The sequence below is a fragment of the Dreissena polymorpha genome, chromosome 2, assembly GCF_020536995.1.
Source record: "Dreissena polymorpha isolate Duluth1 chromosome 2, UMN_Dpol_1.0, whole genome shotgun sequence".
Lineage (NCBI taxonomy): Eukaryota > Metazoa > Mollusca > Bivalvia > Myida > Dreissenidae > Dreissena > Dreissena polymorpha.
In genome coordinates, this window is record NC_068356.1 from 147,206,828 (window position 1) to 147,222,861 (window position 16,034).

The 16,034-nt window shown below is 35.3% G+C and overlaps 2 protein-coding genes across 3 annotated transcripts in view; both read right to left on the reverse strand.

Annotated features, from left to right (window-relative positions):
• Window positions 1–1,069, reverse strand: part of LOC127869366 (uncharacterized) — a 262,614-nt gene extending 261,545 nt beyond the window's left edge. The window contains exon 1 of the mRNA XM_052411870.1: window positions 946–1,069. The gene's annotated coding sequence lies outside the window, so the exon portion shown is untranslated. The remainder of the gene's footprint in view (window positions 1–945) is intronic.
• Window positions 1–16,034, reverse strand: part of LOC127869364 (uncharacterized) — a 198,360-nt gene that overhangs the window by 153,847 nt on the left and 28,479 nt on the right. The window lies entirely within an intron of this gene.

A 16,034-nucleotide genomic window follows, 5' to 3' on the forward strand; every position in this document is an offset into this window, starting at 1 on the left:
GCAACTGTGCACGATTTTGACACTGACATCGTATTTTGTTATAAACGACAACATACTTACCCATAGACAGGCAATTAAACGGTTATTTTTTGTTTATAATAAAGTGGGGGAAAAACTTGTAAACATTCGGCACCGGAACTAAGAAGTTTTGGGGCAGATATTCGGCATGTTTTGGATTAGATCGATACGTCGTACCCACTGATACGCAGTTTTCGCAGTATACGTTAAAGATTCTCTGTACACCAGTTAAACATCCAAACATGCATATATTCTCTGAACAGCATTCCACGAAATGAACGCTATTGTTCATGTTGTTATGACGTTGATTAAAAAATATATATATTCCCATTTTACATGTATGTGCGGCTGTTTCAATTATTTAAGAAAAAATAGCTGTTTATTATACATTAACTCGAAAAAGCTTTCGTTATAAGAACTAGAATATCAAATAATACTTTTCAATAGGTTTCATCACCCCCTTGATGGAAAGTAGTCTATTTGCGTTTTTAATTGATTAGCTCTATTTATTTGTATAATGATGACAGAAAATAATGTGTATATTTGAGTTTGAATGCGATGTACTGTTGTATAATAAACTCTCTGTATGTGTGTGTCGGTCGGTCAATAAGGCAGTCATTTGTACTACTCAAACAATTAGATCATATACATTATGTGAGAAACGGTCACTTTTAGAAATGCATTTTCAAATGTAAGACATTACAAACAGTGTTGTGCTTATGCTATTTATCTGTTCACAACAATAACAATTATAATCCGATTACTCGCAAACTAAACTTACACTTAAATTACAACAACACATCCATAATGTTATTTTTGTTCCTTTACAAAGAAGGAAGTCACTTTCGATTTCAAAATATAAATTGAGCTTATCAATGATATATTTTTACTTATTACGAACCTTCTCTTTTCTCAAATTATTCTTACCCTTTAACAAAGATCCGTGTCATAAACAACATAATTTGGTAGACAAATTAAAATAAAACCTCCTCAATCGTTCGCTTCGAAAGCGAAACTAGACGAATCGGTGCAAGTGTTTGCCTCCCATATCGGTCAAATAAAGGTTAGACACTACTAAAACTCAGTATCGGTAACGTTGTAATATTGAGCGCAGCGTATCAAATCGATGCGGAGATTACAATTCACGTCATGTTAGTTTATTCGAGTATTATGGTTATTATACGAACATTTTTTTATAAATGTATATTTTCTTTCCAGTATTTGACTGTTAACAATGTATTAGAAGTTAAAGTATATAACATTAAAAGCACTTACATCACAACATACGAAAACGCTATAAACTAGTTATCATTTAATATTAAAACGAAAGGAATATTTACTTGTAAATGCAGTTGCTGTCGTTTATCTGTATGGGGTGGTAAACTCTGGAAAGGGTTTGATAATATGTTATTACAAAACGGTAGCATTTGTTTAGACGTTAAATATTTCAATATTTATTTTTGTCAAAGACAGGCATCAAAATTTTAAGCTTACTGTCTTTCAACGATACATGATCTTTTGTTAGAAACTGCATCACGTATGGATGTTGCCACCTGTGTATTAAGAACCGTTTAAACATTATTTTGACATGCTAATAACATCGTATAAACAAGTACACACTGCAGTAAGAAAGGCATTTTTTTAGCAAATACTACAATATATATACATGTATATATCGGTTAGTTTAGCATTTATTTCATGTCATCACACTTTCCAACATGATTATCTCGCATACCTGATCGTCCTACCAAATAATGTGCCATAACTTTAAGTTATTGCAACTTTTTATATACTTTATATAATAAAAATCAACACGATACAAATTATGTTCATTGCACTTGCATCTTTAAACAGGAACTAATTTATCATGTTTAGTCCATTTGTAAAATTGTAATATTGAAATGCAAACTTAATAAATTGTTTGTTTATTAACATGAAATCGCCTTTCTACATTACTTAAAGTATGTATTCCAGGAACATTATTTGACAGTACAAAGTTTGTGTTTATTGCAGTAAATAAAACATTAATATAAATTGGTGTGTCAATGACTGCTTCATATTAATGAAAATTACGTGTGTATTAATGTTTTGGTACACTAATATTGCGTACATTATATCTGAAGATCGGAATACGAGCTTATATGCGTTGATTTTCGCGTTTTGATTTGTCGAATGCAAAACGAGAAGACGGTACATGCACGGACCCACGATCTACTTTATATATTTGTACCCGCTCAATTTTACTGCCAGTACTGAAAAGTTAGAGAAATGAGATTTTAGCCATTATACAACTAAATTATATGCGCAGGACTTGTGAATGATCAACACATGTTTTCTATGCTCGTCAATACCATTATATACGAACATATTAATAATAAATAATCCGCCAAATGTTCTGAGTGGAATATGATAATTTGTGTTATTAGCATGCATTGAAACGCGTGGATCTAATGGATACATACGTTCCTGTTTATGTGTTCGGTCTAATAATATAACTCCCCGGTTGAGACTACCAGTCTCGGGTTGACAATACGTTAAAACACTAGTAAAGGGATGTGGTATTTATATACTGGTATATATACCATCCGTAAATGTGCAAATACATGTCCATATATGCATCAATGTTATATCATTAAGGTTACATTAAAATATTATGTAATGTTTCGATACAAAATCAGTGTTCAGATCAAGTGTTGTTGTTTGCGATAACTTACGCTAACTTTAAAGCGTTTCAACAAAAAAATAAAGAGACGTCAGGAATAATGTATGTAACCTTTTGGAAAGTGTAACAATTTATTCATTTCTGAATGCCGCCATTGTCGCGCGTTCTTCGATATAGCAGACAGACAGACAGACAGTTTATTCCGACTTATACACAAGTACATCGTCTTCATACTAAAGTATATACATTTTTTCTGTCACGTAACTAGGTATAACAACACAATATTAAATAACATAAAATACACATTAACGAGTACAAATACTTATAAACTATCAAGGCGGTAATAAATTGTATTAAACAGTATTATTTAAAATCGTATTTCTAATAACAAGAGCTTCTTTGATATATTTACATACATTGAAAATAACTGATTTATCACAGGAAATTAATAACTTTTGGAATTTATATACTGATGGGTTAATATAAAATATACGGTTTAAATATTTTTTTCTTAAATCCGTGTAACAACGGCATATACATATAAAATGGTATTCATCCTCTAAATCCAAGTCATTACAACATAAACAATAACGCTCATTTCGTGGTATGTTATTTTGGGCGTATCTGCCCGTTTGGATTCTCAACGGATGCGCAGAGACTCTTAATCTTACAAAAAATAATCGCAAACGTCTGGGAACTAAGTCTAAATATGCTTCATAATCCAAACAGCTTTTAATAACTTTGTACATCACTAAAACAGAACTATTATTCAATTTACCGTACCACTCTTGTTTAAAATTATCAACAAGTCTACATTTGAATTCGCTGATAAAGCTATTAACTTGTACAACGTTTGGATTTTCAAAAACATAACTAAATCCATAATTATTTAACAAATTCTTTACATTTGAGACCCAGTTTGTACAACCTTTATTACAATCATTCAAGGCTTGTTTGTATACAGTTTGCATTATGATATTCTCATTGTTGAGAACCTTAAACCAATATTTAACAATTTTAACAAATCTGTTTACATACAATGGGAATCTACCTAATTCTCCATAAACAGCAACATTACATGTATTTATAGCCCTTTCCCAATTAGATACGTATTTCGACGCATGTCTAGTCCCTTAGAAAGTTACATTTAATTAAACACATTCCTTACTAAATTAAAGTTTAAAAGGCCTCATTTTCAACCCTTAGTTACTGACGAGCAGCAAAAAGCATGCAACCTGAACAGGCTGCGATTAAAACGCAGGCTGTTCTGGTTTTATGCTGGTTGCAAAAGGCATTTTCACTTTGCTTTTTATGGGGGAAAGGGAACGGATAATCAGGTCCAGAAACTGGGTTCAATAATAACAAACACTTAAATGTAACTTGATATGCACGCTCTCGTAAAATAAATAATTTGTTCTGTGTATGTTTTTTATGTTGCACGTAACAACCTAAAATATGTGTTTAGTATCAGAAATATCGCATGCAACGTGATATCACATCACATTACAGTAACATCCTGGTTATCTCGCAAACGTTTGTCGTGTTAATCGACTTTTTCATCGTTTAAGGATTGACTGGTTGGTCACAATAATGTGTCAGGGTATTCAATGATATGAAATTTTTCTTACTTTATCTCCCATAAATTTCATCCGCTCATAATGTTATGCAATTTAAACTAACATCTGTTATTGTTCAGAACTCTGCACATATCTGAAGTTAATGCTGTAGTAGTGTGCGACTGTTCTTAATTAAAGTGGAAATACAAAACTCCATATACAGCCAACAACAACTGGTTTTAAAGGGCAGCTCTATTTATTTATTTTACTTTCCGCATTACGTATTATTTAATATGTATTCGACCTTGTTCTCCTATACCCTTTATATTTAGCTGTTTATAAGTTATAGCAAGATCCGCCAAAAGGCGAGGTCTGTTTGACAAATTTGATACGGTATTGTAATTCAAATTATGGCCTCACCCAAAATATCTCTATGAAAAACTAAAACTTAAGTGACTATGTCCTGAAGTTTTATTTCAGGGTACATAATAATATCCTTTTCGAGTTACAGTTGTGTATTAATCAGTAAACAGCCGTTGTGTAGTACTGGCGCATTGAGGTTTAACTAAGAGGGCACAGGCACAATTGTTTAAATATCCAAGCGTAGACCGGGCCCGAATTCTCAGTTATAATTAAGCATGCTGTACTAATAACTGGCTCAGGTAACTTATTTCATTGATTAATTTGACTTTCATAAAATTTATCGCGTTGTACTAAATAATAGTTTATAGTCTTCAGTTCAAATATAGTTTGTAATAGTTTTAATATATATAATTGTTGCAAACTTTATTGCAATACGCAAACAAAATAGCGTGTGATAATCCTGTTAAAACTAGCTGAATAAATCTCAAGTAATCAAGTAATCAAGACCAAAAGACATAAAAAAACTTCAGATAGATAAGTAATACGAAATTCATGTCCACTCTATCCTGATTTGATAAATAGTTTAACGAGAACTTTATTTTACAACATAGAGATCAGGCTCGGAACTTATTTCTGACTTTGTTATCAGTAGTTTTACAAAGCCATTTGTGTTCATTGTTTGCATAGACGAAGTGATTCAAACTTAATCCCCTTTCTTGCTTTAATCATACTTATAGTTTTGTGGCACACTTCTCTTTCGTTACTGGCATGAACCAAGCTGTGAAAGCTTAACATTGCTATGAAGCTCAATACTACTATGTTGTTACGTGCATGAACCAAGCTATGAAGGCTGAACACCGCTATGAAGCTCAACACTGCTTTGTTGTTACTTGCATGAACCAATCTATGAAGGCTGATCACCGCTATGAAGCTCAACACTACTATGTTGTTACTTGCATGAACCAAGCTATGAAGGCTGAACACCGCTATGAAAGCTCAACACTACTATATTACTTGCATGAACACCGCTAGCAAGGCTGAACACCGTCATGAAGGCTGAACACCGTCATGAAGACTGAACACCGCTATGAAGGCTGAACACCGCTCTGTTACTTGCATGAACACCACTATTAAGGCTGAACACCGTCATCAAAGCTGAACACCGCTATGAAGGCTGAACACCTTCATGAAAGCTGAACACCGCTATGAAGGCTGAACATCGCAATGAAGGATGAACACCGCTATTTTACTGGCATTACTACCGCTATTTTGCTGACAAGATTACCGTAATGTTACTGGCATGAACACCTTTGTGATGATTGAGCTACGCTTTAAAGGCTGGACATCGCTTTGTTACTGGCAAGAACACCGCTATTAGCTCTTGAATGATATGTAGATCGTGTTCAAATGTGGTGTCTATATTTGGAACAACAATACAGTTACGGAATATGAAATGTAAGCTCATTATTAAAGTAAATATGGTTAGCTAACACACATTTTTGGAAGGAATAAATAAGTGGCAATGCAATGTAATACTGGCGCCCGACCGATGATCGCACGAACACCGTGTCATTTTGAAGCATCGGGTGGCATCCGGAATACTTTCTAATCTCACACCTGGTTTTACCTGACATCGGGCCCGGGAGGGAATCAAGTCGAGATCGAAAAAAAATCGGACGATCAACGCACGGTTATCCTCCGGCGTGCGCCCGACATCGGATTCATTGTACGTGTATCATAACGAGCGCCGTCCGGCGTCCGTCGCTCATCGTGTGGAGGCCCTCCGACAATCAAACGGTCGCCGGTCGATATATTTGCCCCTTTGAAATACCTTTACTTTTGCCGATACACGTGTAATGAATCTGATGTGGGGCTATCGCCGGGCAATAACCGTGTGTTGATCGTCTGATCTCTTTTTCGATCTCAACTCGATTCCTTCCCGGGCGCGATGTCAGGTACAATTTTAAGTGAGACGTAAACTTAATCCGGACGCCGCCCGATGCTACAAAATGACCCGGTGTCCGTGCGATCATCGACCAGGCGCCAGTCCGATAAGCGGAAAAATACGTCGTCCGCTGATCGGACAGTGATCGGTCTCTATTTGTGACCGAGTTATGAGTGCCGTGACTTTTAAACGTAATCTCCGTAACGTTCATACACTGCACAGTAACGTGTTCGATTGGCAAAACTTTTAATGCACTGTTGATCTGTCTTATTTATGTTAAATGTAATTTTGCGCTCCTTGAAACAAGAAAAAGTATGTGCCAGATACTACGTAATTTGAACTAACTGAATTTCCTGTAGCCCTTGGATCTCTCATGAAATCGTATCGCTTTCAAAATAACCAATCATATAAACTGGATACATATTACCAGTTTATGTTGATAACTGTACAAATTTCCCATGAAATTCTATATGTCAGTCAAATTTCCATTTACAAACAATATGAAGTTTTAACCTCACCAAAAACGCTCCAATTAGTGTCAAAGACATGACAACTTAAACGATATGTTTGTCAAATCGCAGACTAGAAAAACAAAACACATCTTCGTGAAAATCTATATGTAATTTAGTTTACAATCCGCCCTGTTCTCTGAACCTTAACACCAGTAATGTTTGCTTCTCAAACAAGCATGCAAATAAATTATACAAAAAACCGTGATGAGAATCCCCTTTAAGTCAGAGAAGGTTATGTTTAAAAATGCTTATTCCAAAGTAAGATATTGCAAATATTTGTGTGCTTAATACATCATTTCATTTATCTGGTAACATCGTACAAACAAATACACTTTACAATACGATGAAACACAAAATAAACATAAACCTAACATACATCAACATAGTTTTATGTTTATTTGTAAACACTTTCGATTTCAAATGAGAAATTGAGTTTAGCAGCAAAACTGTTTAAACTACGCAGAACCTTTGCGTTTCACATAGAATTCTTAGGTGTAAAACATGAGTTTTCACTATAATCAACATAATTTGGTATACAAAATCAAAACCCACCAATCGTTCGCTTCAACTATACATAATGCAAATAGACAAATCTGTCCAAGTGGTTTACCCCCTAGCGATCATAGGAAGGTTAGACACTACTAAACTCAGTCCATTTGAAATTTCAAACACCGCGAAGCTGGTATCAAATCGGAGCTGACATTACCATGTAATGGTTGGTTTATCCGAAACATAGCGTTATTAAATATGTATTATAAAAAATGTGCATTGAATTTCCTTGTGTTTGTTTTACTCTAAACCATTTATTTAACGTTAAAGAATTAAACGACGAAAATCACTGGTATGCTACAGCTAGACTAGACATCATTCCAGAAATGAAAATAATATTTACTTGTCAAGGAAGTACCTACCATTTATCTGTTGGAATGTGAAATACTGCGAAGTATTTAATAATGTTACATCATAAAACGGTTGCAGCTGTACACTTCTAATATTTAAATATTTCTTATTGTTAACAATGGGTATCAAGATCAACGATAAGCTAAAAATGCAGCGCCGTAGCGATTAAATTTTATTATTTCTTTAAAAAAAAATTGGATGTAGAGGAATTATTAACAGAAAGCAGGTTACTGGTCTATCGCTGTGTACTATAACGGCTCAACAAGCCATGCCCTTTTCTAAACTCTACGCCTCGCCTGAAATAATACACAATAATAGGGTGGTAACCTGTTATTCATTATAATTATAACAAGAACGCATTAAAAACTTTGAATTACTTAAGTATTCGAATTCGTTCGTAATAATTCCCTTCCATTTATAGCATGATAATCTCACTCACCCGATTATCGCGTCGACACAAATATCTACAGATACATGCTATAAAGAAACTATATAATTTTGACTGGCCATCCCATTCGCATCTTTAAAATGGGAACTAATTTAACATGTCTGTGTCCGATCAATTTTAATATTGGTATGCCAAATCAATAAATTTTTCGTTTGAAAACGCCTATTAAAATGAATCGTGTATGCTATGTACTTTGACATTAATTAATTAGTGTAAATCGCAGTGAATGAACTCTTTATGCACATCGGAGTCAGGAACTTTTACATTTAAATAACATTTTTGTGTGCTTTTGATTGTATTAACGTTTTGATACATTTATAATGTGTCTGTGATTATTCGAACATCGAAATACTAAATTCTATGCGTTGATTTTCGTTCTTTGTTTTGTCGAATACAACACGAGAATGGAAATACGGTACATGCATGTAGCCACGAGACTTCTAAATATATATGTACCCGCTGAATCGTCACACCGGTTCTAACAAGTACGGACATTTGATTCTGCCGTTATCAAACTTGATTTAATACGCGAGAATTGTTAGTGTTCAATGCATGTGTTCAATGATCGTTAGCAAGAGCAAATAATTTAAATAATCCACCGAAGCATCTGATTGCGATAGTATGACTTTTGTCCTTAAAATGCTTGGAAATAGCTGATTTGGGCGGGTACATAAATTACTTTTGATTTGTTTGGTGTAATAATGTAATGCCTCGGTTGACATTACCAGTCTCTGTTTGACCATACGTTGAAACACTCGATACGTTATGTAGTATTTGTATAATGGTATACCTTCAATCCATTAGTATGCTGAGTATTTCACTTGATATGCATCGCAGGTCTATTATTAAAGTAAAATTACAAATTGTATTTAGCGCTCCGATATAAAATCAGAACAAGTGTTGATGATATTCACGTTGATGCGTTGCGATAATAATTGAAGACTGCATACACAGAGCCTGCTGTTTCTAAATAAGTATCAAAGTATTCGGAAATACCGCCATTTCCACGTGATGTTCGATATAATAAATTTTAGGAAATGTGTTCAAAAGTGATAAACACTTCAATATTGACAAACACTTCAATATACATTCATGCGTTCGTAAAAAAATAATGTGTTAATTATTATTATTACCCAGTACCTGATCCCTCAGGAGTGTGGCCCTGAGGCCCGGTACCCCTCTAGCTCAAAGCCACGGATAGACGCCCAGTATGAACCTGCCCCACTTCCACCTGTACATGTCCTACTGAAGGAAACCTCTGACATCTGGGTCAATGTATGTGAACTCATTGTAAAATTACAGAAAAGAAGAGTGTATAATATTTGTACTAAAATCATAATAGGTTTTTGTAAGTTTTTTTATAATAAATACTGTAAAACAAGTTGTATCATACCGCTGCATTGATATCTGCCTGATATAACGCTGCATGCTATACTATTTTATTTCAGTTAAAAAGGAAGTTATTGTATCAGTCGATGATAGGAGGTAGGTCATATTACTCGGAATCAACTATAAAGTAATCATTGTAGTAAGATCAAATCAGATTTAACAAAACAAACACTTTGATACCAATATAATGAAACACAAATTGAAACACGAACAGCAAAACACATGTTTTACAAATATTCAACACAAGTGCTTGTTACGCCATTTCCCGCTCAAAATGATGTTTGTTTAGCGAGTTTTTCATTATTTCTTTATAATCGAGGACGTAGACGTATGATAAACAAGTAAACGGCAGGCATCGCCATTATATTATTCTAAGCCTTGCCTGATATATTACAGAAAGATCTGACAGCGACCTTATTTGCTCTCTATATATATTTGTCAGCATACTATTTTGTTGTTTTTGAAATAAACATAACTTCAAGGATTTGAGATTTAAAAAAAAGAGGAATTGTTGTCGGTCATTTTCCGATCTTTTCGTGTTAAATTCATAGCTGACAGTTACATACATAAAGAGAACATCATATTTTTACACAGATTAAGCATAATAAGTTAACTGTAATAAAGATAAGCAACACTCGGTGATAACAGGACTTGATGCATGTGAGTAAGGCGTCAGCACATGCTAATCATGAACAACACTTTCCACCTTGAATAGATTGTTGTTTAAACAGAATTATATTTAATGAAAAAATCCATTAAAGCGGAATTATCCTCCCATATTAGCCTGTGAGGACTGCACTAAGTAATCGTGGACAACAATTTACTCCCACCCATATGCAGATTAAACAGGCTTATCAGTGGTGACACACATGCATTAAGCCCAGTTTTCCTAGATGTTAAATATCATATGTTAAATATTTTTCACTCGTTAATCACAGATCACTGACATACTTAATTTCCTGCCGACCAGGCCCGACTCTAGGGACATAGAGTTTCTGTTGATGTCAGAGAGATCAGGATACCGGCACCTCTATCGGGTCAGTGCATCACTGGCTCACCATGGGAGACTCAGCAAACAGGTAACTCAGATTGTAGTTGCAGTCATTTGAGCCCGTTTAGGTAAAACAGGGCTTAATGCATGTGCCTAATGTATTGCGTCATTTTAGCCAGTGCAGACAATACTCTCCGTTTTGAGTGGATTTAAGTTGAGACGAGACGTTCTCATACAAAAAAATTCATTCAAGCCAAAAGTGTCGTGCCTTTGAGAAGTTTATACTGGTGTCATTTTAGTAAAATTTCATGATGCCATTTGATGTTTTCAGCCATTTTCTTTTGTTTAGTTTGGATGTTGAAATATGTCTCTGTACCTGAAACCTCTGCTGTATGGTCTGTGTCCAAACAAGGTTATGCAAGGAATAAATATATTTGATAACTTTATCTCTTATATGGAATAAAAACAAATATATAAAACAATTAAACCATATTTTTATGCATGAATAAAATTGGTTTATGAATTCCGGGAAATGGATCATGGACCTAATCAAATTTGCAAACAACATGATATGAAAAAATGGTTATTTCACCATTCAGTATTAATAAACTATTTAAAAGAGGCATAACCATTTGAAATGCATAGTTTTTTTGAACAAATACAAACATCCTGATTCTGTCACAGTTGTAACTATTTATTTCCATGTTTTAAATGACTTTCCCTTTAACACTTATTTCCATGTAATTACTGACTGACCCTTTAATACTTAATCCCATGTTTCACTGACTGTTTTTTTACATGTTTTTCCATTCTATCACATACTTTCCCATTAACGCTTATTTCAATGTTATCAATGACTATTCCTTCAACCCACATTTCCCTTTTATTATCACTGACTATCCCTTTAATCCACATTTCCATGTTCTCACTGACGGTCCCTTCGACACCTATTTCCATGTTTTAACTGACTGCCCCTTTGGCACTTATTTCCATGTTTTTACTTCCTGTCCCTTTGACACTTGTTTCAATGTTTTAACTCACTGTCCATTTGACACCTATATCCATATTTTAAGTGACCTACCCTTAAACCCATATTTCATTGTTTTCATTGACTGTATCTGTAACCCAAATTTCCATGTGTTAGTGACTGTCCCTTCAACCCATATTTACATGTTTTCAGTTACTGACCCTTTAACACATATTTCCATATTTTCAGTGACTGTCCCTGTAACACTTATTTCCATGTTTTCATTTACCGACCCTTTTACCCATATTACCATGTTTTTATTTACCGACCCTTTTACCCATATTTCCATGTTTTCATTCACCGACCCTTTAACCCATAGTTCCTTGTTTTATCTGACTGTCCCTGTAATACATTTATGCTTATTGGACTCTCCCATCCTTCTAAGTTTGATCAATTTATTTCCAAAATTAGGGATGTCTAGTAAATGTATTTCTTTATTTAGAATATTTCTTATAGAAATTATTTTAAGCAAACAGCACAGACAATGATGAGACGCCGCATCATGCGGCGTCTCATCTGGGTCTACGCTGTCTGTCAAGGCATTTTTTGTAGACGCTAGGCATACATGGCTTAAACCATATTTCGATGTTTTCAGTGACATACCCTTTAACCCATAATTCGATGTTTTCAGTGACTGTCCCTTTAACCCATATTTCCATGTTTTCAGTTACCAACCCTTTAACCCATATTTCCATGATTTCAGTGACAGACCCTTTAACCCACATTTCGATGTTTTCAGTGACCGACCCTTTAACCCATATTTCCCTGTTTTCAGTGATGTCCCGTGAGAGTGAGGTCACACAGATCACCACTGGGGACTGGGAGGTGTCCTCTAAAGAGGTAGCAGTATCTTGAGACTGTATATATTTGAACCTGTCTTATTATTGGGTTATACTGTAAATCATTATTTTTCTTGGGAAATTGATTTTTCGTTGATTGTTTGGGTTGACAGATCTTTGAATTTTACTCAACAAAATGGGAAAATGACCAATGCGAATTTCTCATTTTTGTCCAAAATCAAAGAATTTACAGGAACAAATGTGTACATGTCAACGAAAGTTATTTGTAAACAACCAGGAAATTTCTGGCAGAAAAGTGTAAATTATTTTACAGTGTCTAGTTAACTAATATATTCAAGTTGTGTTTTTATTTTGTAAACTCAAATTGGCTACTTGTTCACCTGTTAATTTTTCTTCCTAGTGATTATTTGGAACATGTCAATTTAAAAAAAATCACCAATATGTGTTTACAAATCTTTTTCTGAAGAAGTTTTAAATTTGCTTATGTTTTCATCTGTATGAGCGGTTTAATAATGCTCATTGGGTCATTGTCGATCTGAAATGTCTTGCAGTCATCCGGGGATGACTAGAAGCCGATTTTTGTCACCCTAGGGTGACTTCAAGCCGATTCATGTCACCCTGGGATGACATGAAGTCAATTCTAGTCACCCTGTTGGCTTGAAGTCACCCCAGGGTGACATGAATCGGCTTCTTGTCACCCCCGGATGACTTCAAGCCATTTCAGGTCGACAATGACCCAATGAGCTTTAATTACCCCTCGTGTCTGTTTGCAGATATGGGTGGACGGAACACGAGGTCTGGTCTACTTCATTGGACTAAAGGACACTCCACTTGAAACACATCTGTATGTATTGGAATTTAAACAACCCAGTATCATATTAACAGCGTTGGAGTAACTATCTTCGATTTTTAAAAAATGCAAAAAGAAAGTAAACAAAGAGATCCTGCCGGCCCCTTGTTTAGCACGATGCTTTACCTTTAGTGATCCAACGTCTCACTTGTTATCTCCACCAGGACTGATATTCCAAAGAGAAATCTGAGTTTCTATTTGGAACCACATGTTTTCACCTTTTAAATTGATACAATAAAAACCGTTATTATTATTTTTAAACAATAATTGTGTTCAAGGCATTTTAATTTCAATGGACATAAACACAACATAGCCATAAGAGTTTTGTGAAAACATGCTCATATTTAGTTTTGAAAATAATAAATGAAATATGTTGAATTCAATTTACTGATATTTTAAGAATTGTAAATATTAGACCCACTATTGGAAAACAGAGCTTACTGCATGTGCATAAAAGTAGGACCCACATAAGCCTGTACAGTCCACCCTGGCTTTTCAGGGATGATACCTTCCATTTTTTGTGGTATTTTTTGTTTTTACATACAAGCATTAAATCCCGTTTTGCCAGAACGAGGCTAATATGAAATACAATGTGTCGTGTTCTGTGAAAGCTGGTCATAATGCATGTGCGTAAAGTGTCGTCCCAGATTAGCCTGTGCAGTCCGCACAGGCTTATCAGGGACGACACTTTCCGCCTAAACTTGATTTTTGGTAAGGAAGGGTTTCCTTGAAACTAAAAAACACATTAAAGCGGAAAGTGTCGTCCCTGATTAGCCTGTGCGGACTGCACAAGCTAATCTGGGACGACACTTTACGCACATGAATTAAGCTCAGTTTTCGCATTTATGGAAATCCAGTTGAGTGGAAAGTGTGGTCCCTGATAAGCCTAATCCGAGGACGACATTTTATGTACATGCATTAAGCCCAGTTTTCCCATGAGTTCTTAATACCTTGAGATATATTAAAATAATCCACATCGAGGATCAAACAGTAGACCTCCTGATCACATGCCAATGTCATAGCTAACCAAGTACGCCATCCTTACCTTCTTAGATAATGCAGCATAATTGGTGGCATAGAAATATGTACAGTACAATAGACGGTGAAGCACTTGTTGATCTTGAAGTTTATCATATATAACATCAATGATTATTCCTACTGGAATGAATTAGAATGGGGTTTACTAGATTCATCATAGACAGCTGTCTGTCTGTTAGTCCGTCTGCCCTTGTTGCAGTTCCCCCAGCCGCGTGCACGCCCAGCCGTTCATCTTGGTTTCCTGATGATAACTCAAGAACGCTTTTGCCTCGGATCATGAAACTTCATTGGTACATTGATCATGACTCGCAGATGAGTCCTATTGAATTTCAGGTCACTAGGTCAAAGGTCAAGGTCACAGTGAGCCAAAGCAGTAAAATGGTTTCCGGATGATAACTCAAGAACGCTTATGCCTAGGATCATGAAACTTCAGAGATACATTGATCATGACTTGCAGATAAGCCCTATTGATTTTCAGGTCACTAGGTCAAAGGTCAAGGTCACGGTGACCCGAAATAGTAAAATGATTTCCAGATGATATCTCAAGAACGCTTATGCCTAGGATCATGAAACTTCATAGGTACAATGAACATGACTGGCAGATGATCCCTATTGATTTTCAGGTCACTAGGTCAAAGGTCAAGGTCACGGTGATATGAAATAGTAAAATGGTTTCTGGATGATAACTCAAGAACGCTTATGCCTAGGATTATGAAACTTCATAGGTACAATGATCATGACTCGCAGATGACCCCTATTGATTTTCAGGTCACTAGGTCCAAGGTCAAGGTCACGGTGACCTGAAATAGTAAAATAGTTTCTTGATGATAACTCAAGAACGCTTATGCCTAGGTTCATAAAACTTCATATGTATATTGCTCATGACTCGCAGATGACCCCTATTGATTATCAGGTCATTAGGTCAGAGGTCATGGTCACAGTGCCAAAAACGTATTCACACAATGGCTGTCAAGGTCGCGGTAACTCAACTTAGAAAAGAATGCTTACGCCTAGGATCATGAAACTTCATAGGTACATTGATCATGACTCGCAGATGAAATAATGATGAAACTTGACCAGGATGTTTGTTTGGACAATATTTAGGTCAAGTTTGACATTTGGTAAAGATTGAATGAACCGACTCCTCTCAGGTGAGTGAACTAGGGCCATCTTGGCCGTCTTGTTTATTATTCCTGCTGGAATGAATTAGAATGGAGTTTACTAGATTCATCATAGCTGTCTGTTAGTCCGTCTGCCCTTGTTGCAGTTCCCCCAGCCGCGTGCACGCCCAGCCGTTCATCTGTCTATCAGTCTGTAAAGTCAAACTTGTCTGACCAAGTACTCCGACATATTTCAATGTTTATTGTTCCTTATTTTATAAAGTTGTTCAATTTTTATAAGCCTTCTTTAAAGTTTTAAATTGAAATAATATAAAATGTGTATTACATTACAATTACAATTCACTTCTTACTATATCAAGTTGTTGCTCACTGCTTTAGTTATTGTTGCTGCTTATTGTCCCTTTCAGGCGTGCT